The sequence below is a fragment of the Dreissena polymorpha genome, chromosome 10 (genome assembly GCF_020536995.1).
Source record: "Dreissena polymorpha isolate Duluth1 chromosome 10, UMN_Dpol_1.0, whole genome shotgun sequence".
In the NCBI taxonomy this organism is placed as follows: domain Eukaryota; kingdom Metazoa; phylum Mollusca; class Bivalvia; order Myida; family Dreissenidae; genus Dreissena; species Dreissena polymorpha.
In genome coordinates, this window is record NC_068364.1 from 81506167 (window position 1) to 81523684 (window position 17518).

General features: G+C 37.2%; 1 protein-coding gene across 1 annotated transcript in view; it reads left to right on the top strand.

Annotated features, from left to right (window-relative positions):
• The first annotated feature begins 9670 nt into the window (after positions 1 to 9670).
• LOC127849279 (titin-like) overlaps positions 9671 to 17518 on the top strand; it is a 215281-nt gene continuing 207433 nt past the window's right edge. The window contains 2 exon segments of the mRNA XM_052381996.1: positions 9671 to 9754; positions 10867 to 10974. The gene's annotated coding sequence lies outside the window, so the exon portion shown is untranslated.

A 17518-nucleotide genomic window follows, 5' to 3' on the forward strand; every position in this document is an offset into this window, starting at 1 on the left:
TGGTCTTAAGCAAAACTGTATCGTATCGTAAACGTGTATTACGATGTTTATTGAAACGGTCCCTCGGGCTGTAACTTTTTGTCATTTAAGTAGCAATTTTTATATAACTTACCTCATGACTTCCATTAGACAGAGTGTCATGTTTATCACCCATCTCATTGCCTCAAAGGTCAATATTACACTTTAACCCTTTACCACTTAGATCAGTATTTTGACACGTTTGACGTCCCTAAGAAAGTTACATTTAATTAAAGACCTTTCTTACTAGATTAAAGTTTGAAAGGCTTAATTTACAACCCTTAGATACTGATTAGCAGCAAACAGAATAAAACCTGAACAGACTGCGAGTTACTCACAGGCTGTTCTGGTTTTATGCTGTTTGCACATAGCCATTTTCACTTTGCTTCTGAGTGGCTAAGGAATAAGGTGAAGTCAAATTTGAATATACATGCAAGCAGCATATTTTTGATATCAGTTGAGTTTTGAGACACAAGTGAAATGTGTGATATTCTTGCCCTTTAGACACACAACACAAAGTCAATATTTGTAGTTTAAATAAAGTAGTTTATATCACTTAAAAAAAGGAACTAGAAATGCATTTCTTTTTAAATCATTTGCAAAAACTACATAAACTTAAAATTATTATATTAAATCTTTATTTCCCATCAGAAAGCCTATGACTATAAGATGGCATTCATATGGCATTTTTTTCATATTACAAAGCGAAGGCCATTTTAAGTTTAACATAAATACTTAGTACTGCATGGAGCAGTAAGAAGTGACATAGTTGTCATACTGAGCACAGAATTCTCGCATCTGATGTAAAGTGTAGTTTTAAGAAGGTTTTTAATCAACTAAAATGTGTCAGATTTATTGGTAGCTGCTTCCATTCAATTAGGAAATTTACAGTAAACTAAGGCCACCTAAATTATATCAGATGCCTCTTGTACTTGCCGCACTTAAAATTTGTGACGTCATTTTTTTTATAGCACCTACATGGTCATTTTGCCTTCCATCTGATTTTAAAAAGAAAAGTTATTGATTTGCCTGTTAATATTGGTTCTGACTACATATTTAATGACATAGACGTATGCAAGGACTTTTTAATTCTGTGTCTTGTGCTCACCTCTAATTATTTAAAAAAATGGAATAAAGTTATATATATTTGTATTGCGCTGTCATTCTTTGCAAAATTTGGCGGCAGAAATTCGTTGAACGACAGTTACTGATCAATTTTGTATGGCCTAAGGGGGCCTAATTAAATAGGCATTAATATGAATTAATTTTTAAAGCCTTGGTTACCTGAGGGTATGCTTATGAATTGTGATTTTGACATCGAAAGGGCAGGTGACCATGTTTGTAGCTTGCAATGACCATAAATGTGTCAGTGAACTTTGAAATAACTTGCCAATTAATAATGTACTCATCATCCATGACAACTACACAAACCAAGATTTTAAACTTTTCATCACTTTTGATCATAAGTATGTTTGATTTATTTTAAACATTTTATACTAAAATTCTGAGTCTTCTTTAAACCAATAAAGTAATTTTGTGGGAGGTTACATTTTGAAATTTAAAGCAACCAGTTAATTGCACAATTTGGGTTGTTAAATGCTTTGATATAACCGTCCTTAGTTATGGATGCAAAATGCATAATTAGGCCCATCCTGAAAACTTCAAGCGGATGTAAGCAATAATTAATATGTTGACCCATTTTATAAACTCAATTTTTTGCTCATTTAAAATGTATACAGAAAGGGAGATTCAAATTTGGAGAGAAATTGGTTTAGGTTATATTTGCAATCTCATCTCCAACAATCTGTGAATTTTAATAGTACTGTATTTTACACAGAACTTGATAACATGTTTATGGAGTGTTCAGTATAATTTAAAACAAGTTAATTAATATGCTAATAATTCAGCATGAACCGAAATAATATAGTGACTGAGTTCGTGAAAAGAAACATGTTGAACATATGTATATATATATATTTACAGAAACTATTTTAAAGCTTTTTAAATAACGCTGTTATCTCTAAAAACAGATCTTAATCAAAGGTTGTTCTTCTGCCTGTAATGAAAAATTGATTCAAATATTACAAAGAATGCCTTTCCCTAAACAACGGTGACCACTAGGGTCTTTAAGAGGTTACATCAGCCCCATTGTTTCTATACAGACATTATAATTATATCCGAAAATTCCACTTTTTGATGCTCAAATACAACCAGTTCACTTAGTAATTAAATTAATTTAATAGCATGCTGTTACAGTTATATGATTGTCATGCCTCTATTGCTGTTAATAAGCAGTGGTCTGGTGTAATTTTCTGGATTTTCTTGGCTTGTTTGTGATGTGAGGTGTAATTCAAAGTCTGTTTGAACTTCCCAAACTAGAGTAACACCAAAATGTCTTGCAAGGTTGAGTTGGGTGAGGTTTATCAATGGAACATTATTTCATTGTTGACATTTTCTCAAAGGATAAGAATGTACGGCAAGAGCTTACAATGTGGGGTCAATTGTTGTTGATGTTTACCTAAGTGGTTAATAGAGGATTTATTGAACAGTATTGTGTTTGCGATTGCTACAAAAGTGGATTAATTTTGTGTATACATTTATAATTATAGACTGGTTACATTTCTGTAATATTAAGAATTGGTTGCAATGCCTGGAACATTCAACATTTTTCATCTTTATTGCACAAATTTGCATCTGCAATCATACAAACTAGTGTTTACTATGTATAATAATCGCAATACAATGACAAGGCAAGATAACATGAATGAAGTTGCCAGTCCCTTGACTTTTCATTTTAAGGGATTTTGTCTTTAGTAAAAACCATTACAACTTCACCATACTGGTAAGTCCACAGTCAGTTGCTGTGTCTTGACCCTTTACCACTTAGCAGAGGGGGTAATCACGTGATAGTCAAGATGGCGACGTCCATACTGAGATAGTTATTTTTGGCCGTTTTATACCCTTTATTACTTCTGTTTATTTGTTAAATGACGCTCACTTTCCACCCATTTCATTAAAAAGGTGATAAGCGTTAATTTCGTATTTAAATTTGCTTTATATCTCGACTTTACTCGGTGCAAAGTTTCTTAGTGGAGCCCTAATTAGGTCATCCCACTAAGAAATTTTTCACCCAGTAAAGTCTAGATATAGAGCAAATATTACTTGGAAATAAAAGTCAGTAACTTTCTTTTTAATATGGCTGGAAAGTGGGCGGAATAAAAAATAATAATACAAGTAATAAAGGGTATAACACAACGAAAAAAACCTGCCTCTGCATGGACGTCGCCATCTTGTTTGTCACGTGATTACCCCCTCTGTTTAGATACATATTTGTGTGCATTTGTTGCCCCTTAAAAAGTTAAATTTAATTTTAGTCCTTTCTTACTTAATTCAAGTTTTAAAGGCTTCATTTTCAACCCTTAGATACTGATTAACAGCAAACAGCATAAAACCTGAACAGACTGCGAGGCTGTTCTGGTTTTATGCTGTTTGCACATAGCCATTTTCACTTTGCTTAATTCTGAGTGGGAAAGGGTAAAGGAAAATCTGCAAGAAGAGTTACATTTAATTGGGTTTTTGACAAAACCCTTTCTGCAGGCACTTGTAGCTGAAAATGAAGACAAGAAGTATCAAGAATAATAAATGAATGTAATAATATGATTGTTATTTGAGTTTAATATATGCTTTTGGATCATTTCTATTTGCCAATAGGGATACATGTAAAAAACATTTAATTTTGTCAGACAAGTCAGACGTCTGATTTCTGTGCATTTGCAAAGGTAATTATGCTGCACAAATAATTAATATTTTATTTTACGAAAAAACAAATGCAAACATTTGCAATAAAACAGCGCTACATTAGATGAAAAAACAAAACAATGAAAAGACACAAAAATCTATGTTAAACATGAATAGAAAGCAGATAAAAATCTAATGTGTTTATCTATTATTACTGAAAAGCATTTAAAAAAAAAAACACTGACCAGGGGTACCAGTCTATAAATTGAAATCTGGTATTAAAAAGACATTAGTGGAATATCATTGGTGTTAGTGGCATTCCAGGGCAGACTTGTGTCCCATCAAATGTTTATCAGGTAGATAAAATACTTTAGGATCTGCTTACAATACAGGATCAGAAAGAGAGAATAGCTGGCCTGTTTAGCTGATATCGCCCCATCATTGCAAAAAGGTACCATGTGCCTTTTAATGTCAATCTCACATGGTACCTTTTTGTACCAATGGGGCGATATTGTCCATATGGGTGACACAAACACATGTATATACTGGAACTGGGTCTATTGTCAACAAAGCTCATTAACCCATTCATGACTAGCGTCCTGAAAAAAGGACATTGCAAACAGCGTAAACCCAGATGAGACGCCGCATGATGCGCCGTCTCATCTGGGTCTACGCTGTTTGCTTAAAGGAATTTCTGTAAGAATTGTTCTAAATAAAGCAATAAATATACAAGACATCCCTAATTTTGGAAATAAATTGATCCAACTTAGAACGATGGGAGAGTCCACTAGGCATAAATGGGTTAAGAACAGTGTTTTTTTTCTTCATCTTTTTGGGGATGGGGCATGTGTCCATTGGATTGGGAAAATTGAATTTTTGAATAAAATTGGGAAATTTGGTGTTTTATGTTTTTTTTATGCCCCCAAAGGAGGGCATATAGTGATTGCACTGTCTGTCTGTCCCTCCATCTGTCTGTCTGCCCGTCACACTTTGCATTTAGGTTTCGAAAAATGCTCATAACTTCTATGTTGCTTGAGATTTAACCTTCATATTTGGTGTGCATGTGTACATGGACAAGGCCATTCTATAGGCACACAAATTTTACCCCCTTGACCTTGAACTTATGGTCCGCGTTTCGGTTTCCAATCTGCGTTTAGGTTTCAAAAATGCTCATAACTTCTATCAAAGCGTTTTTCGGTGGCATATGTCATCCTAAGGAGACAGCTCTTGTTTTGCTTAAAAATGTTTTCATATTGAGAATACAAATGTTTTTAACATTACATGACATTGTGATTTGCTAAGATTGAACTCTTAGTGCTGGATAGAGAGATGGACTGAGTTTTTCAATGATACAAAAGTATGACTGCTTGTTTATGGCACTGCAAATTAGAGAAGGCTCTTAATTTGCTTTGATTCTCCAATTTGGTATAATGTGGCTTTGACCGCATGTAAATGGTATCACATCATGTCAGACTAGCAGCTTTTTGTTTATTCAATACTGACTTAATTTACTCTTCAAGTAAGTGTATGATGGGCGCTTACATTTTGTAATGTTGCATTTTTCCTCTAGATAAAGTTGTGCAAGAAGTGCCATTCCCATGCCAAATTTTTTGATAAATAAATATTTCAAAGTGAACATTTTCCAAATTAGAGAAGAGTTAAAATTAAGAAAGAAAGCTGTCATTTCCAGCTCAGAATTGTTACTTGATTTTACACAACGTAACTGACATGCATGCCTAGTGTTGAGTGTAAACATTTGTGACAGAGTCAGTTTAAGTTCACAATCTTTTGAAATTTGCATATGATGCAGCTAATCAACATTTTATCCATTTGTATCTGACTTCTAATTAAATAAGGTGGTGTTAAAACTCTAATTTTGTCTGCAGAGGAGTTATATAGACAAAGTGATAATATACGTTATTGTCAATTATTTGATTTATAATTGTGTGCATTAACCCTTTCCCAATCAGAAGAAAAGTGTAAATGTGCAAACAGCATAAACCAGAACAGCCTGCAAGTAACTTGCAGTCTGTTCAGGTTTTATGCTGTTTGCTGCTCATCAGTATCTAAGTGTTGGAAATAAAGCCTTAACAACTTGAATTTAGTAAGAATGGTCTTAAATTAAATAAAACATTTTAAAGGACTTCAAATGTTTGAAATATAGGTATCTAAGTGGTAAAGCGTTTATTGATGGATTAATTCAGTTACTTACAAGAGGAGTATTTACACTAATTATAAGCCCAACAGTCCAGGGCTGTTGAAGTGTAATGTGGGCAGCAAGACATAATTAGTTTATGTCAATGCACTCCTGCTATTGGATTTTGTGTATCTGTTTCTATCAAAGCATAATTATTTGGGCAGGGGGTTTAAATTTATTACTGTGACCAGTGCAAGAGGTAAGATTGATTAAGGTCAAATGTTTTACACACATGTTCACCATTCAATAATAGAAATGATCATCATGTGCAAAGATGTCAAACTAAAACTAAATGGCAGACATGATGATCTTCAGCAACTTTTTTTGAATATCTCAGGATTTATTTATTGTTTCCTTTATGTACTTGCAGTAAAGTAACATTGCAAACCTGTTTTATCTGTTGCACATTCAGATGAGGAACAGAAATGTCACATTAAAAGCCATGCAGCCTAGAGAACTGGCATTGAAAACTGGAATGTGTGACATTTAAACATATAAATCTTAAAAATTATGTTAGATTATGAATGCTTCTTAAAGGTTGAACATATTTCAAGATAGTGATGCAAAGTCCCATGTATGTTAAAAACAACACTTATTTTCCCACTTTAACTGGTACAGGTATTAAAAGTAGAGAAATGACAAAAAGTAATGTGCTACATTTTTTTTTTCAAAACCGAAGATCACAATTGTTCACGGCCAACCATGTTTTATTTTGTCATCAAATCCCCCACATTCACTCCATGTTGATAATCTGACATCATTCATTTCAGCATTTTTTGGTGTGCTGTCTTCATTTGTAATTGGTAGAGATTAATTATGTGTACATCATTTGAACGGTTATATTTAAAAAATTAACATTTATATTGTGCCGTGTTTTGTAGCTTTGTTTCTATATCACTTCAGGAAATGGCTTATCAAGAGAATCCTGGGATGCCTACCCACCCAGGGTATCATTCCAGTCCACCCCAGCATGGGTACCAGTCTAGCTCTCTCGGTGACCGTGAGCAACCTGGACGCCAGTCTGGCAGACAAGCCGGGTACCAACCTGACCAGCAGTCACCTCCACACGGGTACCAGTCAAATCAGGCAGGGTACCAGCCCCAATCCCATTATTCACCACAGGAAGCTGGGTACCAAACACAAGGTTATCAACAAAGTGGGAACCAACTGCAAGGAAAACAGCCATCAGGCTACAACAAAGGCTTTGTCCGTGAGCCTCAGGGCAAGGGAATGCCCTCTCCAAACCCATCACGTGGTTCCCATCGCAGCGAGGTATCATATTCTCAGAGAAGTCATCAAAGTCGGGCCTCAGTACGCAGTAGTGCAAATGGGATACCATCAGCTGAGAGTAAGTGTTGCCTTTTATTTTTTGAAACCTTCAATTGGGAATATTTAGCTGACTCATTTGGGAAAAATATATACTTCTTTCCATTTGGAATGGGGCTGATTACAGGACTCAATTTTGAATGACACACTGGTTTTGATCTTGAAATCAAATCATATTTTGCAGGGCTTTTTTTCCTGACTTTGTGAAGCGGCCCTGGCCCCCTTACTTTGTGAAAAAATGAGTCGCGAACATTTCAAAATTGTGAAAACATGAGTTGCAATCTTTTCAAAGTTGTGACAAATTGAGTCGCGAACTTTTCAAAATTGTGAAAAATTGAGTCGCGAACTTCTTAAAATTGTGAAAAACCGAGTCGTGAAATTATGAAAATTGTGAAAAACGGCCCATTTTGTAAAAATTCACGGCCATGTTAGGTTTGTGAATTGTCCTTTTCAAAATTGTGAAATGTCCTTCCACGGCCACTCATAAATAAGGAAAAAAAGCCCTGTTTTGAACACATCAATTCAATTTGGTAGGACATTGAACAAATGCGGTTAATATGCTAGCTTATGTTTCGGGAAACCCGATCTCGCTCTAACTGAGGTAGAAAAACTAATATCTGCAAATGAAAACATTAACTCTCCTTTCACCATGGCGTAATGGATATGGTGTCCTCTAGCATTCGAGGAGATAGCAGGTCCAATCACTACTTAGAGAGCGTTCTTGACATCTCCCCTAAAGACACCAAGTACTGGTTCTAGGCCCAGGAAATGGACTGGAGAGTGTTTCAATTAGCCTGAGGCTTTTCATGCAATTGAGCTAAAATAAATAGGTTTTAACTAAACATAAGATATGTAAACATAAACTCTGATTTTCAGGTCGAGGCTTGGAGGCATCCCATATCCTAGATCAGCTGCAGAAAGGGATCGTGTTTCTGACCGGGGGTCGTGACCTACAAGGAGGACCACTCCTGATATTCCCACCTCACCGTGACCAGTACTTTCAGCCCCACGACATCACAGCATGCCTTAAATACCTCTTCCAGATTCCGAGGTTTCAAATAATTCTCTTAAATCATAATCCTAAAGACAGATGCAACTGACTGTTTTCTGTTATTACCATGCTCTATGTTTTTGCAAAATGCCAAAATTAAGGTTATTTACACAATACTTCTAGGAATAGCTGGGCAGGACGTCTTTAATCACCCCGCTGCCGACATAACAGCCCGAGTGCAGATATAATTTAAAATTGGCCCGCTAGATACGAATAACGGCCAGCTCGTGACTTCATTTTGTTACTATTTATAGTAATGATATGTAATATGTTCTTATTACAAAGGTTTTAAATAAACATCATTTAACTGCCATTTAGGTTCAAAAATAAGAAAGAATTGCTTTCTAGAATATTTACAAAATATGAAAATCGGAAGTCAAGAATATCAGTACATTAGACAAAGAAAGGACACAGAATTTTAAATCATCATCCTGGAAGACACCTTCTTTTGCGTTTTAAATCCAATTGTTAAGTAGACAATTTGTTCTGCTGTCAGCCACTATCATGGAAATATCATTTCATTTCTCCCTGGCAAAAGTAGCAAAAAAACAAGTACACCATTTAAATGATGGCTTCTTTACGTAGACCAGACTTGTTTGAAAAATTTCATGCATGTTTGCAAGTATGATATTTTAATCATCGTGTATAGTTTTAACTATAAAATAAACATCTATTTGAAAAAAGTTCGGATTTTTTCAAATGAATAATATATGTAAAGATTGTAAACATATTATTCTTGAACTTTCCTTGCAAAAGCTATGTAGGTGAGACAAGCAATTGCATTCTTGAAATAGTATAAACTTGGATACAAAAACTTTAAAAAACTTAAAAAAACTTAATTCATTAGACATTTACATGTAAATAAAAACTTACTTTTTTATTGCGCTACTATTCAAATGTTGTAAAAGGCTGAGTTGTGTATGTCATCTCTAGCCAGTCTCCCTGCCTTAAAGGTCAAGGTTGCACTTAGAGGTCAAAAGTGAAATTTAACCATACAATTTATCCAGGGTGAAATTACAATAATTGAAGTTTTGAGACAGAAGTGAAATTAAAAGGAATTTGGGCCTAACAGACACAAGTTTTGTTTCCAGACAAGGTTGTTTAAATTAATGTCCATGATATCTCCATTTCATTAATGGCTATGAGGCCATCACTGAATTATTAAAGGTCATTTCCTCGTGGTATGCTCACTTATCCTATAAATACAGCCAGAGGATATGTATTAATTCAGCAAGCTTAACAAATCTGATTCCAAGTCTTGCATCATAAACTTTATCCTCATTAAATACATCTAATATTTTCTGTTTTGTACAGCTATTCTTTCTGATTTCAGTGAGGAATCTAAGAAGAGGGGGTTGACAGCCATCATTGACAGCAGAGATGGTTCCTGGTCCAACCTGGTCACACTTCTGGGATGCTTGAAGGTACATGTACTGTGGCATATGTGATCTATGATTGTAAAGATCATTCCATTATTCTCAAGTGTGACCCATGCTTCTGAAGTGTGATCAAGGCATATGAATTTCGGTCCATCTTTATGAAACGAGATCAATACTTCTGAAATGTAATGCATGTTTTCTAGGCGTGATATATCTTTTTGAGATGTGATCCATTCTTCTGAGGTATAATATATGCTTCTGAGTTGTGATCCATGCTTTTGTGGTGTGATCTACCCTTCTGAGATGTGATACATGATTCTGTGGTGTGAAATATGCTTGTGAAGAGTGATGGCTGCTTCTGAGATGTGATGCATGCTTCTGAGATGTGATCCCTGCTTCTGAGATGTGATCCATGCTTCTGAGATGTAATATATGCTTCTGAGATGTGATCTCTGCTTCTTAGATGTGATATATGCTTCTGAGATGTGATCCCTGCTTCTGAGATGTGATCCCTGCTTCTGAGATGTGATCCATGCTTCTGAGATGTGATTCATGCTTCTGAGATTGGGCCTAGCCTTTTTGGCATGATCCATGCTTTTGCAATCTTGAGAAGGTTTTTATGCCCCCCCCGATCGAAAGATCAGGGGCATATTGTTTTTGGCCTGTCTGTCTGTCATTCATTCATTGTATGTGTGTGTCCCAAAACTTTAACCTTCGTTAAAGTTTGGTCATAACTTTTTAAATATTGAAGATAGCAACTTGATATTTGGCATGCATGTGTATCTCATGAAGCTGTCTATTTTGAGTGGTGAAAGGTCAAGGTCAAGGTCATCCTTAAAGGTCAAAAGTAAACAAATACAATCCAAGAGATGTAATAAGCTTTATAAGGGAGATAATTTATAAACCTGCCAAATGATATATTGAAATTTTATTTCAAAGCGGCCCAATAGGGGGCATAGTGTTTCTGATAAACATGTCTCTTGTTCTTTCTTTGATATGAATATCACCAGAAACATTTTAAATTCTCCTGATAGTTGTGAAGAGTATATTTGTTATTTTTGATAATTTCCCTTTGCAAGAAGAGATTTATCCACCCCAGCGCTAGGTCACCGTTGTTCTGTTATAAGATTTTTGTATATATATTTTTCAATTTGCAGCAATCACTTGGTGACTACCTGAAGCAGGTGCTTGTGTTGAAGAGTGAAGGGGTTACCAAGCAGCCCAGCAGTGCTAGTGTGCGTAGGGAACCAGGGCCCAATATTGAGGTGAGTACTGCTAGTGTGTGTAGGGAACCAGCGTCCTAATATTGAGGTGAGTACTGCTAGTGTGTGTAGGGAACCAGGGTCCCAATATTGAGGTGAGTACTGCTAGTGTGTGTAGGGAACCAGGGCCAATATTGAGGTGAGTACTGCTAGTGTGCGTAGGGAACCAGTGCCCAATAGTGAGGTGAGTACTGCTAGTGTGTGTAGGGAACCAGGGCCCAATATTGAGGTGAGTACTGCTAGTGTGCGTAGGGAACCAGGGCCCAATATTGAGGTGAGTACTGCTAGTGTGTGTAGGGAACCAGCGTCCTAATATTGAGGTGAGTACTGCTAGTGTGCGTAGGGAACCAGTGCCCAATATTGAGGTGAGTACTGCTAGTGTGTGTAGGGAACCAGGGGCCAATATTGAGGTGAGTACTGCTAGTGTGCGTAGGGAACCAGGGCCCAATATTGAGGTGAGTACTGCTAGTGTGTGTAGGGAACCAGCGTCCTAATATTGAGGTGAGTACTGCTAGTGTGTGTAGGGAACCAGGGTCCCAATATTGAGGTGAGTACTGCTAGTGTGTGTAGGGAACCAGGGCCAATATTGAGGTGAGTACTGCTAGTTTGCGTAGGGAACCAGTGCCCAATAGTGAGGTGAGTACTGCTAGTGTGTGTAGGGAACCAGGGCCCAATATTGAGGTGAGTACTGCTAGTGTGCGTAGGGAACCAGGGCCCAATATTGAGGTGAGTACTGCTAGTGTGTGTAGGGAACCAGGGCCAATATTGAGGTGAGTACTGCTAGTGTGCGTAGGGAACTAGGGCCCAATATTGAGGTGAGTACTGCTAGAGTGCATAGGGAACCAGGGCACAATATTGAGGTGAGTACTGCTAGTGTGCATAGAGAACCATGGCCCAATATTGAGGTGAGTACTGCTAAAGTGCATAGGGAAGCAGGGCCCAATATTGAGGTAAGTACTGCTAGAGTGCGTAGGGAACCAGGGCCCAATATTGAGGTGAGTACTGCTAGTGTGCATAGGGAACCAGGGCCCAATATTGAGGTGAGTACTGCTAGTGTGCATAGAGAACCATGGCCCAATATTGAGGTGAGTACTGCTAGAGTGCATAGGGAACCAGGGCCCAATATTGAGGTAAGTACTGCTAGAGTGCGTAGGGAACCAGGGCCCAATATTGAGGTGAGTACTGCTAGAGTGCGTAGGGAACCAGGGCCCAATATTGAGGTGAGTACTGCTAGTGTGCGTAGGAAACCAGGGCCCAATATTGAGGTGAGTACTGCTAGTGTGCGTAGGGAACCAGGGCCCAATATTGAGGTGAGTACTGCTAGAGTGCGTAGGGAACCAGGGCCCAATATTTAGGTGAGTACTGCTAGAGTGCGTAGGGAACCAGGGCCCAATATTGAGGTGAGTACTGCTAGTGTGCGTAGGAAACCAGGGCCCAATATTGAGGTGAGTACTGCTAGTGTGCATAGAGAACCATGGCCCAATATTGAGGTGAGTACTGCTAGAGTGCATAGGGAACCAGGGCCCAATATTGAGGTAAGTACTGCTAGTGTGCATAGAGAACCAGGGCCCAATATTGAGGTGAGTACTGCTAGTGTGCATAGATACCAGGGTCCAATATTGAGGTAAATACTGCTAGTGTGTGTAGGGAACCAGGGCCCAATATTGAGGTGAATACTGCTAGAGTGCATAGAGAGCCAGGGCCCAATATTGAGGTGAATACTGCTAGTGTGCATAGAGAACCAGGGCCCAATATTGAGGTGAGTACTGCTAGAGTGCGTAGGGAACTAGGGCCCAATATTGAGGTGAGTACTGCTAGAGTGCGTAGGGAACCAGAGCCCAATATTGAGGTGAGTACTGCTAGTGTGCATAGAGAACCATGGCCCAATATTGAGGTGAGTACTGCTAGAGTGCGTAGGGAACCAGGGCCCAATATTGAGGTGAGTACTGCTAGTGTGCATAGAGAACCATGGCCCAATATTGAGGTGAGTACTGCTAGAGTGCGTAGGGAACCAGGGCCCAATTTTAAGGTGAGTACTGCTAGTGTGCGTAGGGAACCAGGGCCCAATATTGAGGTGAGTACTGCTAGAGTGCATAGGGAACCAGGGCCCAATATTGAGGTGAGTACTGCTAGAGTGCATAGGGAACCAGGGCCCAATATTGAGGTGAGTACTGCTAGAGTGCGTAGGGAACCAGGGCCCAATATTGAGGTGAGTACTGCTAGAGTGCATAGGGAATCAGGGCCCAATATTGAGGTGAGTACTGCTAGAGTGCGTAGGGAACCAGGGCCCAATATTGAGGTGAGTACTGCTAGAGTGCGTAGGGAACCAGGGCCCAATATTGAGGTGAGTACTGCTAGAGTGCGTAGGGAACCAGGGCCCAATATTAAGGTGAGTACTGCTAGTGTGCGTAGGAAACCAGGGCCCAATATTGAGGTGAGTACTGCTAGAGTGCGTAGGAAACCAGGGCCCAATATTGAGGTGAGTACTGCTAGAGTGCGTAGGGAACCAGGGCCCAATATTGAGGTGAGTACTGCTAGAGTGCGTAGGGAACCAGGGCCCAATATTAAGGTGAGTACTGCTAGTGTGCGTAGGAAACCAGGGCCCAATATTGAGGTGAGTACTGCTAGTGTGCATAGAGAACCATGGCCCAATATTGAGGTGAGTACTGCTAGTGTGCATAGAGAACCAGGGCCCAATATTGAGGTGAGTACTGCTAGTGTGCATAGAGAACCATGGCCCAATATTGAGGTGAGTACTGCTAGTGTGCGTAGGGAACCAGGGCCCAATATTGAGGTGAGTACTGCCCATAAAATCCCATACCATTGTTCCCTTTGTGATAATATGTAGTAATGAGAGTTTTACTTTACCGCTCTTATATTTTTATATAACCCGAAAAGTTTCATCTATTATCACCTCAGTTGTGTTTTTATGCATTCAGTTGATATTGACACTGTGAAACTTTATGGATGTGCAGAATTCCTACTATTGCCTTAACCAGTTTGTTTCACAACATGCTAAAATAATGTTTATGTTCTGCTTGTGCAGCTGAAGAGCCGTTTTGTTATATTTTAATATGGTCATTTACTATGTACAAAGTTTAATTATTAGGAAAATACAGAATGCCTGACCATGTAATGCTTTCATTTAGTTTTCATGTCATGATGACATTATGTTCAAAACATCCAACAAATGTACACTTCAATTCTATTGCATAATTTTTGTATCATAGCTGCTATGAAGAAGATGGGCTCATTTTTAACAGTACTTTTTTGTGATTGTTTTGTTACTGTCAAACATAGTTATAAATGCATAATTATGTTATACTTATTCATCATACTTAGACGTCTCTGTTTAACCCAAAACCTTCTTTTTCCGTCCTCACAAGTCAAGGCTGTGTTTGTTTGTGGGGGTAATTCACTAGTAAACTACCAGTGCAGTTAAATTGGGGCCAAGCAATCTAACAGGTATTTTAAGAATGTCAAATGTAGAGGCAGTTTTACCTATGTGTAAACTGAAAACAGATATTGATCAAAATTGCCCGCTACAGTCTGTTTCAGTTTTAAGCTGTTATGCCCTATTGTATTTTTCTTAATGGAAAAGATGCATATCAGTTATGGTGACACTAAGGGGTGCTAGGCAGGGTAACCTTTATTTAAGGTTAACAGGTTAACATTAAGCACGTTTACATTTATTTAACGAAAAACAGCTTTGATGGATATTTTTATAGTGGTATTATTTATACTTAAAAACAACAACTATTATACATGTGTTTTAAGCTTTCCAAATAGTTCTGTAAAAAAAAATCAAAACATGATGGAAACTCTTGATTGTACATCAATATTTTGCTAATATAGGACCATGTACACAGTAGCCCATTGATCGGCTCATTGTACTCTCAGAATTGATTTTTTTTTTAAGTTAAGACTGAGTTGACCTAGTGTTAAGACTTTTCCCAAATCCAGTGTGTACATTGAAGAATGTGCGTACTGTTTGTTAGATCTATCAAGAGCAAACACTTGCAACTATTTTATTTTATTCTTCAAATCTAATTAACATTATCAGGCACTTAGCTGTGTTTATCTGTATGGGCTATACATTGTATATGTACACTTTTATTTGACTCAAAGTCATAAAAAAAATTGTTTAAACTTTAGAGCGTAGATAATTTATGATTATGACTCATTTTGTTATGTTTGCACGGGTGTTAAAGACGGCAATATACATTTTATTGAGCAAATATTTGCATTTGCTTATAGGTATTGATTGCAATGGTTTGACTTTTGATTCTACTTGTCAGGGTTATCTGTAGATTTTGTCACGTAATCGGATGTACTTTAGTGAAGATAAAACAAGTCTCTGATGTCTAAAATATTTCTTTTATTTTACTCTATTCCCTAACACCAAAATTGTACTATAATAATTCCAAAGTCAAAGTAAATAACATAACGTGAATAATTCCTAAGAGAAAGCGAGGCCCCGTCTGCCTATTTTGAGGATTATTTATACTGATCCCGTTGTGTATTCGCTTAATTCGTGACCCACGCCTGTCAACAAGTAATGGACGTCAATGTGTGTATCTTGACGTATATAGACAGATGATGTATGATCCCTACAGATTTTACACCGCCTGTAATCGCGGGCCCCTATGTAATTTGACAAGCCAATTTGTGTTCACAGGTGTATTCACACCTGGAACACGCATCGGAACGTCAGTCCTCTCGCTTAACGTATTTACCAACCATTTATATGCATTTTACGAGTCACGAATCTTGCTTAATGGATTTACTAATTGCCTATATGCATTTTGCGAGTCACGACCCCCATGTTTTCTGTTAGTTACATCTCGCTGAAATATTTCTATTGACTTTTCATAAAGTAACATATTCATTATAACCCATTACATTACACATCTACATAATCAATTTCAAATTTCATTACACCCTACCCGAAGGTTCTATTTCCTAAATTAGTTTGTTTATACAACAATAACACGACAATAACAACACAATAATGTACAATGAGATAAATTCTATGATTATATATATTATATGTATACCCTACCCGAAAGTTCTATGACGTTACACAACTCACTCTTTCAAATGATTTTTTTCTATTATTATATATATTATATGTATACCCTACCCGAAGGTTCTATGAGATAAATTCTATTATTATATATATTATATGTACATTACGTTACACAACTCACTCTTTCAAATGAATTTTTTCTTATTTCATGATATGAAAAAATTACGATGATGTCAACAATTTAATCATGAGATCTGTACGAAGATAAAATACTGTATAACTCTGAACCGACGAGATTCTAAAAATATTTCCTGTTATGAAATAATGATTTTTTTTGTTTTTTTTTTTTTGTTTACCAAACTTGGTGATGTCTATTACTAAGTTTACGTCTTTTGCGTTCCAGTAGTATTTGTTTGTATCTCTGTATGTGTGGTAACTGATGTGATGCATGAATGAGGGCTATATCTGGTAATGTCAAATGTGTGAAACAAAATGTACATACACGTGTGTTGTTGAAAGTTCTGTATGATGTGCCACATGTTGGATGATATCTAAGTTTACAACAAGGTGTTTGTACTGCTGCTATACTATGTTTTGAACAGAACTTACATAAAAGTTTTGATAAAAATTGATAACGTCTTTGACGTTGGTGGCCTTGAGTGAAATATTGTTGGATGCGGTTATGCAATTGAGTGTTATCTGTTTGAGCGAATGTGGTGATTGACATGTTGCGTATTTTGTTTGGGATGGATGTTGAATATTTTAATCGACGGAATGTTTGTAGTGATTCTAAAGAGTCAATGCCGTAGTACGTGAATATTGCTTTGCAAATTTGGTAATTGAGAATGTGTTGTTCATTTGTTAAATGATCGAGCATCTGTTGATGAAGAAGAGGTATGTTGAAATACGTAATCAAGAAAATCAATGTATCCACTTGAATTTCGCCAGATCTCATCATATAAGTAAAAATTGAAACATTATGTTCTTGTTCAAGGGTGGACATTTGTTCAAACGTAGTTATAAAATAATGTATTTCTTCTAATTGAGTTTCTTCAATGGGTAAAGTAATGGAAACTGGCAATTGAAAATTAAATTCTTTGTAAAATCTAAAAAATGATTGAAAGAAAATCGAATTAGTGATCCAAAAAGTAATGTGTACAAAGAGGTCAACGAGGTACATGGTTAATAAATGAAATATATAGTTATACAAATAAGGAAATGTTTATATCCGTTTCGTCAGTGGACAACACAGTTCTTGTATGTTGTTTTAGTGGACAATAAAGTTAGTGTAGCTGGGCGTCAGCGAACAATGTTGTTCTTGTAGAGTTGGCGTCAGCGGTTGATGTAGGTCTTGTAGACTGGGTGATATTGGACGATGGAGCTCCTGCAGACTGGGTGTCGGCAGACGATACAGTGGGTGATATTGGACGATGGAGCTCCTGCAGACTGGGTGTCGGCAGACGATAAAGTTTGTGAAGTTTGGTGTCAGTGAACGATGTTGGTCTTGTAGAGTTGGCG